The following is a 16,345-nucleotide window of genomic DNA, read 5'->3' as shown; positions in this document are numbered from 1 at the left end:
GTCTGACACACCGGTGTCAATGTGTTCTTTTTTCCATTTCCAGGAAGGTACAATGAGGTGACGAAAGTTATGGGATACCCCCTAATATCGTGTCGAACCTCCTTTCGCCTGATGTAGTGCAGCAGCTCTACATACCGTGGACTCCATGAGTCGTTGGAAGAAATGTGGAGCCGTGCCACCTCTATAACCGTCTATAACTGCGAAAGGGTTGGCAGGACAGGATTTTGTGCTCGAACTGACTGCTAGATTGCATCCCATAAATATTCAATGGGATTCATCTCAGACGATCTGGGTGGCCAAATCATTTGCTCGAATTGCCCAGAATGTTTTTCAAACCAGTCGCAAACAGCTGCGGCCTGATAACATTGAGCATTGTCGTCCATAAAAATTCTATCGTTTTTTGGCAACATGAAGTCCACGAATAGCTGCAAATGAACTCTCAGTAGCCGAACGTAACCAGAGGATCCAGCCCATTTCGTGTAAACACAGTCCACCACCAGCTTACACAGTGGCTTGTTGACAACCTTGGTCCAATGGCTTAGTGGGGTCTGCGCCACACTCTAACCACACCATCAGGTCTTCCCAACTGAAATCGGGACTCATCTGGCCAGGCCACAGTTTTCCAGCCGTCTAAGGTCCAACTGATATGGTCACAAGCCCAAGAGAGGCGGTGCAGGCGATGACGTGCCATTAGCAAAGACACTCGTGTCGACCTTCTGCTGAAATAGTCCACTAACGCCAAATTCGCTGTACTGTCTTTGCGGGTACGTTCGCCGTACGTCCCACATTGATTTGCCGCTGCTCTCGGCCGTTAAGTGACCGAGTTAACGCCTGAAATTTGGTATTCCCGGCACTCTCTTGACATTGTGGATTAAGGAATACTGAATTTCCTAACCATTTCCGAAATGGAACGTCACATGCATCTAGATCCTAGAAATGGAATATCCCGTGCATCTAGGTCCTACCGATATTCCACATTCAAAGTTGTTTATTCCTATCGTGCGGCCATAATCACGACGGAAACCTTGTAAAGTGAATCACTTGAGTACAAATGATAGCTCCGCCAATGCACTGCTCTTTTATACCTTGCGTACGCGATACTACCATCTCTACATGTGCATATCGCTGTCCCACGACTTTCGTCAACTCACTGTAAAAACATTGTCTTGTACTAGGAGGACTTAAAAGTAACTAGAATCATAATTTTACAGAATGTGTAACTGTAGTACCAGGTTCTATTGCTAAGGAGCTATTCTAGGACATCTATTGAATCATTCTGCCAAGTGGTGTCAGCTGACAGTGACGAGTGGGGTTTCTGTGTAAATTCTGTGTGTGTGTGTGCGTGTGTGTCTGTGTGTTGCATTCGTGACACACAGAAATGACTGACACATTCGCGACACACAGTAATGAATAACATTAACAAACAACATGCAGCTGTGAAATATGTTTATTACTTGGAAAGTAAGAACACGCTGGTAGCAAAAAAAAAATGGCTCTGAGCACTATGGGACTTAACAGCTGTGGTCATTAGTCCCCTAGAACTTAGAACTACTTAAACCTAACTAACCTAAGGACATCACACACATCCATGCCCGAGGCAGGATTCGAACCTGCGACCGTAGCAGTCGCGCGGTTCCGGACTGCGCGCCTGGAACCGCGAGACCACCGCGGCCGGCACGCTGGTAGCAAAACTTAAGCGTACGACTGACTTTCTCGATTTAAAAGGGGGCCGGAAATGACCACTGATGATTCTGTCGTCCTTCAACTTCCCAAACCGAGGTACATATCGGCAAAATCCGTAATCTAGGCAGTGAAGATCCACAGTGGGCGATCGACTAACATTCGAATCAGCTTTGTCTTGGAGCACGAGTTAGCGAATTGTGAACGTCGACTTCGGAATGTGAAAAATGGTACCAAGATTTGTGCGAAGACTTCTCAAAAAATGGTTCAAATGGCTCTGAGCACTATGGGACTTAACATCTATGGTCATCAGTCCCCGAGAACTTAGAACTACTTAAACCTAACTAACCTAGGGACAGCACACAACACCCAGTCATCACGAGGCAGAGAAAATCCCTGACCCCGCCGGGAATCGAACCCGGGAACGCGGGCGTGCGAAGCGAGAACGCTACCGCACGACCACGAGCTGCGGACGAAGACTTCTCACTGGTGGTCAAAAGAATCAGGCCATTCGGGGCTGTCGTGAAATGAAGGACGCGTTCAAACATGACGCTTATTGTCTCAACAAAATCATCGTAGGCTATGAGTCCTGGTTTGAATTTAATCCATAAATTAAACAACAGGCAAGTCAATGGAAGTCACCTGACTCTCGTCGCCCGAAAAAGTATCGTCAGGGAAAATCGAACACGAAGATGACGTGATCTGTTCTGTTGAAATCAAAGTGGTCGTACTCTCAGAATTCGTTCCTCACAATCAGGCTTTAAACCTATAAGTTAAAGTTTTTCGCGATAATATCAGGCTTTGTGAAATTCCGGTGAATTGTTCCTGCATCGTGACGTATTTGTAGAGAGTAGATGAGTGTAATGAATGAGTGTGTAGTGTGGTATTGTGTTCGTGCTGACGACGGTGAGAGAAGGGAGGGGGGAGAAACCTGGTTCCGACACACGGCCTGCTTCTCTCCAATAGAACCAGATCGGGCAGCCGTCCGATGGACGGATCACTATCACCAATGACACACAGACTTACTCTGTGAGATGCTGTGGATAGGTCTGCTACTTGCCGGCCAAATAATGGCAGTGAAAATTTCATCGCGCACCAGGGTTCGAACAGGTTTACCTTCTAGTCGAGCGCCGGCGCACAGTCGTGCGGTAGCAACGTCGGCTGCAGATGAGTGTTCGCCAGTTTTTGGCCTGAACGAAGACGACTTCCTTCTCCCATGATCCCTATTAGCCAGACGTAGCGCCGCGCGGGGTAGCCGCGCCGTCTCAGGCAGCTTGCCACGGTCCGAAGTTCGAGTCCTCCCTCGGGCATGGGTGTGAGTGTTGTCCTTAGCGTAAGTTAGTTTAGGTTAAAGTAATGTGTAAGCCTAGGGACCGATGACCTTAGCAGAATTTAAAAAAAGGAATTGCTCCATCAGATAAAAAGCAATTGACAGGAAAACGTCTTCCCCACTGTAAAACAGAACGTAATGACTGCGATGTCAGGTATCAGGGGATGTATTACAAGAGTTGTTCTAACATTGGCATGAAGTGTTTGGCAAGCACGTTAGTGCCAACGCAAAGTGCTCTGAAGGAGACTGAAGTTGTATTCGAGAAAATGAAATACATGTTTCAGAAATTCAGTTATTTTTGGGTCCCCTCTTGTGTATGTGAAACCTAGCAGCTAGAAAATGTCGTTTTTATATGGAAGGTACTCTATCACGAGAACTTTTATCTATTTTGTGCCGGATTTGTATCAGGTGCACGAGCATCGTTAGTGGCATCTCGTATATACTAGTTTCTTAAGACATACCAAACCTATTTGCAATTAAGATTCATACAGTTACACAGTGTAACAAAACAGCGAAGCGACTGCAAGACATGGTCATATATCTGTTTATCTTTGTACACGTAAACGCGATGATGATGATGAAGTCCCATACTCCTTTACAGAACGTAGGGGAACGATGCGGAAGAGCCGCACCGCCGTACTAGGCAAGGTCCTAGTGGAGGTGGCTTGCCATTGCCTTCCTCCGACCTTAATGGAAACACCATAGGAAGATACGTTAATGATTAAGAGTTGCAATTCTCTGGAATGCAGAGTCGATTAGGGGAGTTCATGTTCGGTGTTGTTAGCGTGTACGGTAGGGTCTGTAAGAGGCTTGAACAGCGTCAAATGTTGAGCGATCACTGGGCACAGACTCCGGGTGGTCGTCTGAGACAGCATTGTCAGAACCTGACAGCGTCCGCAGCTCTTGGCCTAGTGGCTAGTGTTGCTGCCTCTAGATCACGGGGTCCCATGTTCGATTCCTGGCCGCGTTGAGGATTTTCTCTGCCCGGGGACTGAGTGTTGTCATCATCATCATCATCATCATTTGCGACAGTGGCTCGATTGGACAGTGTAAAGAATTGGACTGTTGTAAATACTGGGATTGTGCACGAGCGCTGATGACCGCGCAGTTGAGCGCCCCATAAACCAAACATCATCACCATCACCATCATCATCAGCAGCAGCAGCACCTGACAGAGTTTGAAATGAGACTCATTGAGGATCTCCATTTGGGCGGCTGGTCGAATTGTGCAGCATCCTGATACGCTTGGTACTGCGATTTGACTGTGATCTGATGTTGCACTGCTTGGGAAAATGAGGACTGGCATATTTGTCATCGAGCTTGCAGTCAACCACATCTGTTTAGCAAAATGGAGGATCACTGTATTGTGCAATAGGCTGATCGTAACCTCCTCACACCTGCACCTCACCCTGTCTCCCTGCAACATTTTGTACCATCTGGCACCGTTGGTTGGAGACTAGCAGCAGGGAATTACCGTGTCATGCGTAGGCTGCCATTAACCTGCCAACACAAACGGTTGCATTCAGATTGGTGCCTCGAGCGAGAGTCGCCGACTGTTGACAAATTACATCACATCATGTTCAGCAATGAGTCACAAATCTGCACTACTGCGGATGACCATAGCTGGCAAGTGTGGTGGTGATATGGGGAGAGGTCCCAGTCTTCCAATGTTTCAGAGAGGCACAGCGGTGTTAGTCCTTGAGATGTGGGTAGTCACTGGGTGTGACTTGCCGGCCGGGGTCGCCGAGCGGTTCTAGGCTCTACAGTCTGGAACCGCGCGACCGCTACGGTCGCAGGTTCGAATCCTGCCTCCGGCATGGATGTGTGTGATGTCCTTAGGTTAGTTAGGTTTAAGTAGTTCACAGTTCTAGGGGACTGATGACCTTAGAAGTTAAGTCCCATAGTGCTCAGAGCCATTTGGATGTGATTTGTGGCCACAGTCATTAGTGACTCAGGGAACTCTGACGGCACAACAGTATGTCATGGGGACCTCGAGTCCTCACGTCCTACCACCCGTGTGACAGTACCGCGATGCCATTTTCGAACAGGACAGGCCTCAACCACACATGACAAGTGTCTCTATGAACTGTCGGTGCGGTTGATGAAGTATTCCCTAGTCAGCAAAATGCCCCAATAGAAGTGTGGGCCAGCTCGGACATAAACCCAATCCCAGTGCGAGTATCCTGGGTATCGAGCACCAGTACAGTTGTCAGACAGGTTACCTCAGGAGCGCATCCATTGGCTTTACCACACCTTCCCAACCGAGTCAGTGCATGCATCCAGGTCAGAGGATTACAATGTTATGCTGACAAGAGAGTGCATAGTGAAAATTTCCATTGTAAATTTCACTCAACTTTGTGGTCATATATCCTCTCAAACTGTGACGCTTCATTTCGTTTCCTCCTTCCCTTCTGGGTGCTTCAGTTTTTTTTTGTGTGTGTATGACAGTAGCGATCGACGTATAAGCTTGCATCTTCGCATCTGTCAATGATGGTGCCCTCAGTGCAGTGGTGTAGCGCCCTGGCCTGCAGTTAGTACCTGTTGCGGCTGGAGGCGGTGGCGGCACTGAGATCGAGCGGCGAGTCTTGGAGGTTGGCGCGCAGCTGCGGGGGCGACGGCACTTCTGGGGGCTGCGGTCCGGCGAGCGGAGAAGGCTCACACGCGTAGGCACCGTACGGCTGGCCGGCGCCCGCCGGGGGCTGGTGCTGGGGGGCGGCGGGGGCGGCGGCGGCAGCAGATGCCGAGGCCACGGCGGCAGGCGCGGGCACGATGACGCCGGCCGGTGGTGGGGGCGGCGGGGGTGGCACTGGCTGTGCGTGCTGCGACATTGTCGGGGGCCGAGCAGTGCCTGCACACCAGAGCAGAGGCTGTTGTCACGGTGAGCAACGCTGCGGACATAGCGCCGGTGTAGGCTCCAACCAGACAACCACCATTATAGCTTATCACATTTAGTCACTGTACTACTCACTGGTAGAGAGGCTTAGACCTGCAAACCACCACTGTGCAGGGTGTTACAAAAAGGTACGGCCAAACTTTCAGGAAACATTCCTCACACACAAAGAAAGAAAATATGTTATGTGGACATGTGTCCGGAAACGCTTACTTGCCATGTCAGAACTCATTTTATTACTTCTCTTCAAATCACATTAAACATGGAATGGAAACACACAGCAACAGAACGTACCAGCGTGACTTCAAACACTTTGTTACAGGAAATGTCCAAAATGTCCTCCATTAGCGAGGATACATGCATCCACCCTCCGTTGCATGGAATCCCTGATGCGCTGATGCAGCCCTGGAGAATTGCGTATTGTATCAGAGTCGTACGAACACTTCGACTGAAATGTGCAGGAGCTCCATCGTGCGTGAACCACATGTTGTGTCGTACTTCTAAAGGCACATGTTCTAGCAGGACAGGTAGAGTATCCCGTATGAAATCATGATAACGTGCTCCATTGAGCGTAGGTGGAAGAACATGGGGCCCAATCAAGACATCACCAACAATGCCTGCCCAAACGTTCACATAAAATCTGTGTTGATGACGTGATTGCACAATTGCGTGCGAATTCTCGTCAGCCCACACATGTTGATTGTGAAAATTTACAATTTGATCACGTTGGAATGAAGCCTCTTCCGTAAAGAGAACATTTGCACCGAAATGAGGATTGACACATTGTTGGATGAACCATTCGCAGAAGTGTACCCGTGGAGGCCAATCAGCTGCTGATAGTGCCTGCACACGCTGTGCATGGTACGGAAACAACTGGTTCTCCCGTAGAACTCTCCAGACAGTGAGGTGGACAACGTTACCTTGTACAGCAGCAACTTCTCTGACGCTGACATTAGGGTTATCGTCAACTGCACGAAGAATTGCCTCGTCCATTGCAGGTGTCCTCGTCGTTCTAGGTCTTCCCCAGTCGCGAGTCATAGGCTGGAATGTTCCGTGCTCCCTAAGACGCCGATCAATTGCTTCGAACGTCTTCCTGTCGGGACACCTTCGTTCTGGAAATCAGTCTCGATACAAACGTACCGCACCACGGCTATTGCCCCGTGCTAATCCATACATCAAATGGGCATCTGCCAACTCCGCATTTGTATGTATTGCACTGACTGCAAAACCACGCTCGTGATGAACACTAACCTGTTGATGCTACGTACTGGTGTGCTTGATGCTAGTACTGTAGAGCAATGAGTCGCATGTCAACACAAGCACCGAAGTCAACATTACCTTCCTTCAATTGGGCCAACTGGCGGTGAATCGAGGAAGTACAGTATATACTGACGAAATTAAAATGAGCTCTAACATGGAAATTAAGCGTTTCCGGACACATGTCCACTTAACAGCTTTTCTTTATTTGTGTGTGAGGAATGTTTCCTGAAAGTTTGGACGTACCTTTTTGTAACACCCTGTATACATCTGAACCTGCGTAGTCTGGACCTGCACCTACACTGGCAAAAGCTGCACCGCACAGCCTGCATACACTTTACATATCTCAAGTACTCAACAGTGTCCTAATAATTAAATTTTCCCAGATTTGAGTCTCACCTTTATCTACGATAGCGATGGAAGCTGAAGAAATGAATTAAATTACTCTCGGGGAAAATTTAATTATAAGATCTGTAAGATCACTTGAGGTACAGGAATTTCCCATTCGCCCAACCCTGGGGTGTTATTCCAGTGCTGGATAGCCCTGGCAGTAGTGACGATTTTGGGGGGAGGGTGCTGGACTTTGGTAGCCCGTGCAGCACTCTTGGCCGTAGTGCTGCTGTGGTGTAATTGTCATCATTTCTGGCTAGTAAGCAATGAGACCCGGGTTTGAGTCCTGGCTCAGGCACGAATTTTAATTCTTTTCTTCAGCTTCCATCAGTGTTCTAATATTTATTAGAAGTGAGTAACCACGCTACCTGAGATAGAGATGACAGCAGTGTAGCAGTAGTTTGCAGTTCTGCCAGTTTATGCAGCTTAGGACACGTCTCCACTCTGTGCAAGTGTCTTCACCTCTCCTGCAGCCTACGTCCATTCGAACCTGCTTACTGTATTCAACCCACGGTCACCCTCTTCCAATTTTTATCCCTCACGCTTTTCTCCATTACCACATTCACATTACTTGATGCCTCAATCGATCCCTTCTCTTCATCAAGTCCTGTCGTAAATTCCTTTTCCCACCAATTCCTTTCTGTACCTTCTCAACAGATGCTCCATCTACCCATTGTTATCATGATCATTCTTCTCTAGCACCACATTTCAAAAACTTTCATTCTGTTATTATCTGAACTATTGATCGATTACGCTTCACTGCTGCACAGGACTACGCTTCAGATACATTATCTTCACAAGATAATTTCTAATACAAATTTGTTCGACGTTAGCAAAGTTCTCTCTATCAGAAACGCATTTCTAGCTATTGCCAGGCTGCAAAGGTGCAATGAGACACAAGGAAAGAAAGAAGGGAAAAAGAAACAAGAAAGAGGAGATAGACATGAAGACATTATTTAATGAGGCCTTGATTCTGTGTTAATGTGATGCTGACAAGTCGGCTGTTGCTGAACACAGCTGCACAAACAAACGTACGATTACGTTTCATGAAATGTAAGTCTAATGCCACGCATCATTTCAGTCACCAAGGAAGGCGTTCACAGCAAAATGCGCAGTAATAACAACAGAAACTACGACGACTTTGACTGTAACCAGAATAGCAGCTACAGAATTAGTCATGCGTGGCAACGGGCACCCAATTACAGACACCGTCATCTTCCCCACGGTACATATTTATAGCTAGGAATATGAAATTTAATTACAGCTGTTATATTTATAAAACAAATAATAAAGCTGTTGTAATAGAATGTCATGAGTAGACGAAAAATTACATCCAAAAGATTAAGTTAACATTTCTTATGTCTCCAAAATATTATTAGTCGATCATATGCTGATGGAGACAACAAAAACAGTTCGTCAGGCAATTAATGTGATAACTTTGGGGTTGCTGAGGTTGGTAACAGGCTGAAACAAAAAACAGTCAACATGAAGTGTTCCGAATGGTGTCGACTATTAACGATCAGTACTACAGTGGGTCCGGTGCCCAACTCACCACGCCCTTACTAATTATATCTAGTCTATTGGGAGGCAGGGGAGGGGGCGTAGGTGGGGCACATAACGTAATAATCAGTATTTATTACCAGTTAATACTAAGCTCCATGCATATGTGACCCGACATGACGCCCCACAAAGTCAGTACATGCTCTTGAACAAAAAACGTTTGACGACTACTGGCCTAGATGCTTTACGGGCAACAAACGGAGCACATATGGAAGTGTGCCCAAAAAAACTTCACGAGTCAAGCTACTGTTCGTAAAATACCGCATATCTGTATCTAGCATAGTTCTTAAAATTATTTTTTTGTCGTCAGGGAAAGACCTTATGCTGACCCTGTTGACAGTATCTTGTAAAGAGATCGTAAGATGAAAATCAGCAGGGTTATGTTGATGGAATACATCCTAGACCACCATTCAATCGTTAATCTGTTAAGGGAGAGGGGGGGAGTAGGATATCAAACGGGCCGACTTGGACCAGGAGAGGCATCACAGGACTTTTTTACTTCCATTATCTATACTTTTACAAATAAATTCATAAAACTTTGTCAGCATGGCCAGGAATGATCCAGGATTCACACTCATAGCAGTGGAGGTTCAGAAACATAACAAAATAATTTTTCTCACATGTGAAATTTCATCACTTTTTCACTTACTATTGGCTACATTTGTTGCTATAGATAGACTTTTCTTCATAAGTAAGAGAGATTCTTCGATGAATTTTGCACAGAATGCAAACCATACTTACAGCTGTACGAAACTATAGAATTTTCCAAATCTATTAAAACTATGGTAAAAACTGAGATAATTAGCTATAAAATTTGAGTTTTTTTTCTAAACATGAAGTTTAAAATAGAACATATCATTCATTTTTTCATGAGTAAATGTCTAGAGTTTTATACACCTTAAGTATGGTTCGTATGCTGTGCAAAATTTATCGAATATCTCTTACTTATGAAGAAAAGCGCACGTACATCAACAAATGCAGCCAATAGTAAGTGAAAAATGATGGAATTACACATGTAAAAAAATGATTTTGTTATGTCTTTGAACTTCCACTGCTATGAATGTGAATCTTGAATCATTCCTGCCCAGGCTGACAAAGTTTTATTAATTTATTTGTAAAAGTATAGACAGTAGAAATTAAAATGTCCTGTGGTGCCTGTCCTACTCCAAGTCTGCCCCTTTGACGTCCTACCGCCTTAATGGAGGGAAGTGTGTGCGAGGGGGTGGGATTGGGGGGGGGGGGGAGAGGAGTGGCAGTGGAAGACCAAAACTTGTAAGTTATACAGATGATCAGGTATGCACAGGATAGATATGTGGAGAACTGCATCAGACAAGGCATCGTCGAAAATAGTCTACACGCTTATTTACGTTATACATATTAACAATAACAGGTACAAGACAAAGATAAAAATGAACAAAGTTACGAGGGTATACAGCGATATTTTTCGTAGTGTGGAGTTCGTATCGTGTCCTGTGAATACTGTACAAAAATATCGACGTCTGTCAATTACTGTACGTTACCGCAGTAGTGTTAAAGTACTGGCATTACGCGTAATGTTCCGGGAGTCCTTCGGGAGTGGAGAAAACACGGACTTGCATCACCAGGGGGTCTGTTTTCTCGGCGTAATAACGCTTTGTCAGCCCCGTGTCGCAAGCAAGGTCGCTGTCCCACCGAGACGCAACGGCCGCTCCCTACCGTTAGATAACCCTCACAGCTGATCAGCCTCGCGGGCTGCACGCCGCTACTTCGCAGGCTGAACACACGAGACAAAAAGTCAAAGCGCGGTGCATGGCGGGGGACACTTTGCACCGACATGAGATCCACAGCGCAGTGGACAACGGCGCTCAGGTTGATGCCCTGTACTTTGATGTCAGTAACGCATTTCTATGTCCCGCATTGCTATTTAATGAAAAAAAAAAAAAACATGAGCTTACGAACTATCGGAAATGGAAATGGAAATGAGCGTTTGGCGTCAGTGGCCGGGAGGCCCCTCGCGGGGCAGGTCCGGCCGCCTTGGCGCAGGTCTTATTACATTCGGCGCCACATTGGGCGACCTGCACGCCGGATGGGGATGAAATTATGATGAACACAACACAACACCCAGTCCCTGAGCGGAGAAAATCTCCGACCCAGCCGGGAATCGAACCCGGGCCCGGAGGACGGCAATCCGTCACGCTGACCACTCAGCTACTGGGGCGGACACGAACTATCGGAGCAGACCTGCTAATTGGATTCAAGACTTTCTTGCAGATAGAACTCAACACGTTGCTCTTAACGGAACAAAATCGACAGATGTAAAGGTAATATCCGGAGTACCACAGGGAAGTGTGATAGGATCGTTGCCGTTTTCAGCGAATTCGTCGAATGCTCTTTAAGACTATTCGAGGATTATGCAGTTGTCTATACCACAACAGCAAAGCCAGAAGATAGAAAGAATTTGCAGAACGACCTGCAGAGAATTCATGATTGGTGCAGGCTCTGGCAGTTGACCCTGAACGTAAATAAATGTAACATATTACGCGTACATAGGAAAAGAAATCGACTACGGTACAGCTACACTGTTGACAACAAACAGGTGGAGACAGCACCCGCCATAAAATATCTAGGTGTAGCTATCCAGAGCTACATTAAATGGAATGACTACGCAAAACAGGTAGTGGGAAAAGCAGACACCAGACTCGGACTCATCGGAAGAATCTTAAGGAAATGTAACTCATCCACGAAAGAAATGGCTTGTAAGGCGCTTGTTCACCAGATTCTTGAGTATTGTTCATGTATCTGGCATCCCTATCAGGTAGGACTGATAGCGGAGATAGAGAAGATCCAACGAAGAGCGGCGCGTTTCGTCAAGGGATCGTTTAGCTGGGGAGAGAGCGTTACGGCAGACGTTACAAGAGAGGCGTTGTGCATGACACAGAGATTTGCTATTGAAATTTCTGGACAGCACTTTTCGGGAGGAGTCGGACAACACAGTACTCCCCCCCCCCCCCCTCCCTCACCACATACATATCCCGTACTGACCATTAGGAGAAAATTCGAAAAATCACAGCCAATTATCCTTTGGAGGGAGCAGATAGTGGTACCGAAAGTACTCTCCGCCACACACCATTAGGTCGCTTGTGCTGCTCGTGGTCTGGTGGGTAGTGTTGCTGCCTCCAGATCGTGGAGTCCTGGATCAGATTCCCGGCCAGGTTGGGGATTTTCTCTGTCTGGGGACTGGGTGTTTGTGTTGTCCTCATCATTTCATCATCATCATCATCATCATCATCATCATCACCATCACCATCATCTTCTTCATTCGCGACTAGATTGGATTGTGTAAAGATTGGACTGTGCAATAATTGGGACTTTGTAGGGGTGCTAATGACCGTGCAGTCGAGCGCCCCACGAACCAAACATCATAATCATGATGCGAGCTGTGTGAACAGGGGGCCCTGTCCCTGGGACGCAGTATCACCACTGGGGACCAGAGACTGTACCATAGCACGGACCTGATCAACCAAAGTGGTCACAAAATCCTTGGCAGTAATGGACCTTGCAGAGTAGGCAAGAGGCCAATGGAATACCACGATAAGACTGATCAAATCATCACCCGACACCAGCCGGGTTTCACTACTGGGATGTAAACTTGGCCAGAAGCGAAAGCGGTTTGAAACAAGACTCATTCGCCAAAACACTTCCTTCCATTGCTGCGTGTCTACGTTTTATGGATTCAGCACTACCCATTCCGGTTAAGGGCATTTGCATCAGTGATGAGTGGTTTTGTAATTCCACCTCGCCCTGCAGTTCCCAGCTTCTGGAGCTCAAATGGCTCAAATGGCTCTGAGCACTATGGGACTGAGGGACTTAGAACTACTTAAATCTAACTAACCTCAGGGCATCCACACACATCCATGCCCGAGCTGCGACCGTAGCGGTCGCGCGGTACCAGCTCTTAAACCGCTATTCTGCAGCTCTCTACGTGTTGTTTTGGTGCTGACAGGATTCACGCTTGCGACGTTCCGTTCTGCAGTGACTTTTGCACCTGGCGTCCACTTCTTTTTCGTCACAATCATCTTTAGTGGCCTTCTGTCACAATAGCCCAATGCACACTTTCACCCGCGTTGTGATCTAGCGGATGATGTTTTTCTTCTTTCCCTGTGAGCGGCATACATCTTCGCCACGTTGCCTCCTCAACCACGAACGCATCGCCTACCCCTGTTACGAAAGGGCTCAGCATACTAGCAGCAATAATTTGCCCACTTTGAAATACACTGTGCACCCAGAACTACACGGGAACACTGTTCCGACCACGACTGACACTTGCAACGTAATGAGGGCATTCCTGAAGTGCCTTTCGCGGCCAAACAGTACAGCGCAACCTGCCGAGTTCGGTAGGCATGTGCATTTATGTTCAAGCGTGCATTTGTCGCGGTCTGTCTAACCCTGTAGGTTATGTATCAGCAGTTCCCAAGCATTTGTACCTTGTGACCACCTTTGCAACACCAGAATCTCTCAAACCCCTATGTTTATTCATTTACTTTGTCTTTTTAGAGAAACTTTATTTGATAATAATATGCACTGCACATTTTAGCAAAATAATATTATCAAATGCAGAATATTACATAACTGCAGTATTTCAAAGGACTTGGTAGTCGAAATAAAAACATCTTCACGTGTTACATAAATACCTCATGATTTTCACACGAACAGCACTTTTCACATCTAAGTGGTGTTCAGCATTGATATCATTAAGCGAAATTCGGAAAACAATGCTATTTAAGGAATTAATTTTTCGAACAAAAACTTTTTGGTTTGTTTTTCAACGCCGGGTGAGCTGCTGTCAGATGACGCTCGAGACGCACAAGGCGCAATGAGTCGTTACTGAGAACATTAGGACACAGAAGATGCTGTAGTAAATGGACGTCGTCTTCTTCACTAGACGTAAATCCCTACTTAATATATCCTTATTTAGACAATCGCCTTTTAGCAGACATTTTCATTCACGTACAGAATCAATAAAAACCCTGTTTATTTCTGCATAGCACAACAGGCGTAATATTGAGTTAAGAACGCAGGGTGCAGACTTACTTACATGTACAGGATTTCCCCATTACGTTCAACGCTGGGGCGCTATTCCCATACCAGAGCGCCCCGGCAATAGTGACGACTTAGGAAGAAAATAAGCTTACGATATGAATTGAAGTTTGTGTTGGGGAGGGCATTCGACTTGGGTAGCAGCAATGTTAAACAAAGTACTGTGGAAGTGTAATGGTCAGCATTCATACCCAGTAAACAAGAAGACGCTGACATGAAGAATGTGTTCTCTCGGCACTAAGCAGGCTACAAACTCAACAAAAAATGCACTCGCCTACTCAAATAAGAATACAAAATTTCTGAATTGTCTGGCCGCATGTTTCCGCCGTTTTATGAGCTGCCTTCAGCACGCCTCAATCCTGAGGGTGGGAACAACTGTGTTATGGCACTTCTGTACATGGGCACCTACTAGAACCCGGTTGCTTGTTTTGTGGCGATTCCATATTTCAGGCTTTGTCACTTCTGCGGGGCTATTTTCACACAAACAGGGGTAACAGCAGTGACGAACAAAATAAATCGTAATGACGTTATTATCCAGCAATGAGTCACCAGAGGCAACACGTCCCTTATTGCCGACACACTCAGAAATTATCCTCGAATAAGCATCGAAATTTTGTCGGTAGAATGTAAAATGACTGACTTCACCGAGTGTCTAATAACCTTGCGAGACTAAAACTCCGCTTTCAGAACAGTTCCGCGCAAGAAGCGGCACACCTGCGTTGTCATTGGTAAGGTCGATCTGCTTCTTTAACTTTTTTGCATGCCACGAGCTAATGCCACGCGGTACACTATTTACCAGGTCATTTACATTACATTCCACGACTCTGACAGTGACATGTATCATCTACAAATGGGAAAGAAGTTGAAAAAATGTTGAAACACTTGCCATGTCTTGAGGAAGCTCCCATTTGCAGCAATATAGTCAGATTTTTATGGTTCCTAGAAGATTCGCTATGTCCCGTTCGTTGCATATGCACCGGTATGCTGTAGTGATCTGACTAGTGCGCTGAGCGTTAACTGCTGAACGCTGATGGGATGACAGTTCTAAAGCTATAGGTGACGACTTGCTTTGAGCTATCCTGTATTTCATGAACAGAGTATCCACAAGCAAGGAGTAACTGGTGACTGGCGTCGCGTCTTAATAAATGGAGGGCAGCCTCCTCTATCACAACAGGAGGACGAATTGGTTTAGGCAGCCGGGAATGGCCCGCATGAATCATCCGGCCTTTCAGTGGTGTCACAGCTCCACCCCCCCCCCCCCCACCCCGCGCCGCACCACACACACTCTCTCTCTCACACACACACACACACACACACACACACACACATTTACACAAGAGCGCTTGCGAGGTGTTGGATCTAATAGTGAGTCACCCATCTCAAGAGCACCAAGGCCCCTCGCTGTACAAAGGCCGCGCGAAGCGTGAACGCCAATTTGGAATCCTCAGTGCGCTTTTGTGTGTCCTTCCGCCTCACACCAGTCTCCCCCACTCATGTTACGAGGACGCTCTGAAAAATAGTGTCTGCGAATTCTTTATGTGAAAATCGTAACACTTTTTAAATACAGTGAAGCGCCAAAAAAACTCGTATAAGCATGCGTATTGAAATACTGAGGCATGTAAAGAGGCAGAATACGGCGCTGCGGTCGGCAACGCCTGTATAAGGCAACAAGTATCTGGCGCAGTTGTTAGATCGGTTGCTGCTGCTACAATAGCAGGTTATCAAGATTTATGTGAGTTTAAACGTGGTGTTATAGTCGGTGCATGAGCGATGGGACACAGCATCTCCGAGGTAGCAATGAAGTGGGGATTTTCACGAGTGTACCGCGAATATCAGGAATCCGGTAAAACACCAACATCGCTACGGCCGGAAAAAGATCCTGCAAGAACGGGACCAACGACGACTGAAGAGAATGGTCCAGGTAACAGAAGAGCAACCCTTCCGCTGTGAGGGCGGGTCGTGAGTCGTCCTTGGGTAGCTCAGTCGTTAGGGCACTCGCTCGTGAAAGGAAAAGGTCCTAGGGTCGAATCACTATCCTTCACACAGTTTTAATCTGCCAGGAAGTTTCTTACCATCGCACACAACGCTGCAGTGTGAAAATTCATTCTAGATGATAAAACATGTTTTCATAAATAATTTTGTCCTCAGCAGGCCGACCTAAA

This window comes from Schistocerca cancellata, chromosome 10, assembly GCF_023864275.1.
Source record: "Schistocerca cancellata isolate TAMUIC-IGC-003103 chromosome 10, iqSchCanc2.1, whole genome shotgun sequence".
NCBI lineage: Eukaryota > Metazoa > Arthropoda > Insecta > Orthoptera > Acrididae > Schistocerca > Schistocerca cancellata.
The sequence above is the reverse complement of the archived record's forward strand: the minus strand, read 5'-3'. Positions refer to the sequence as shown.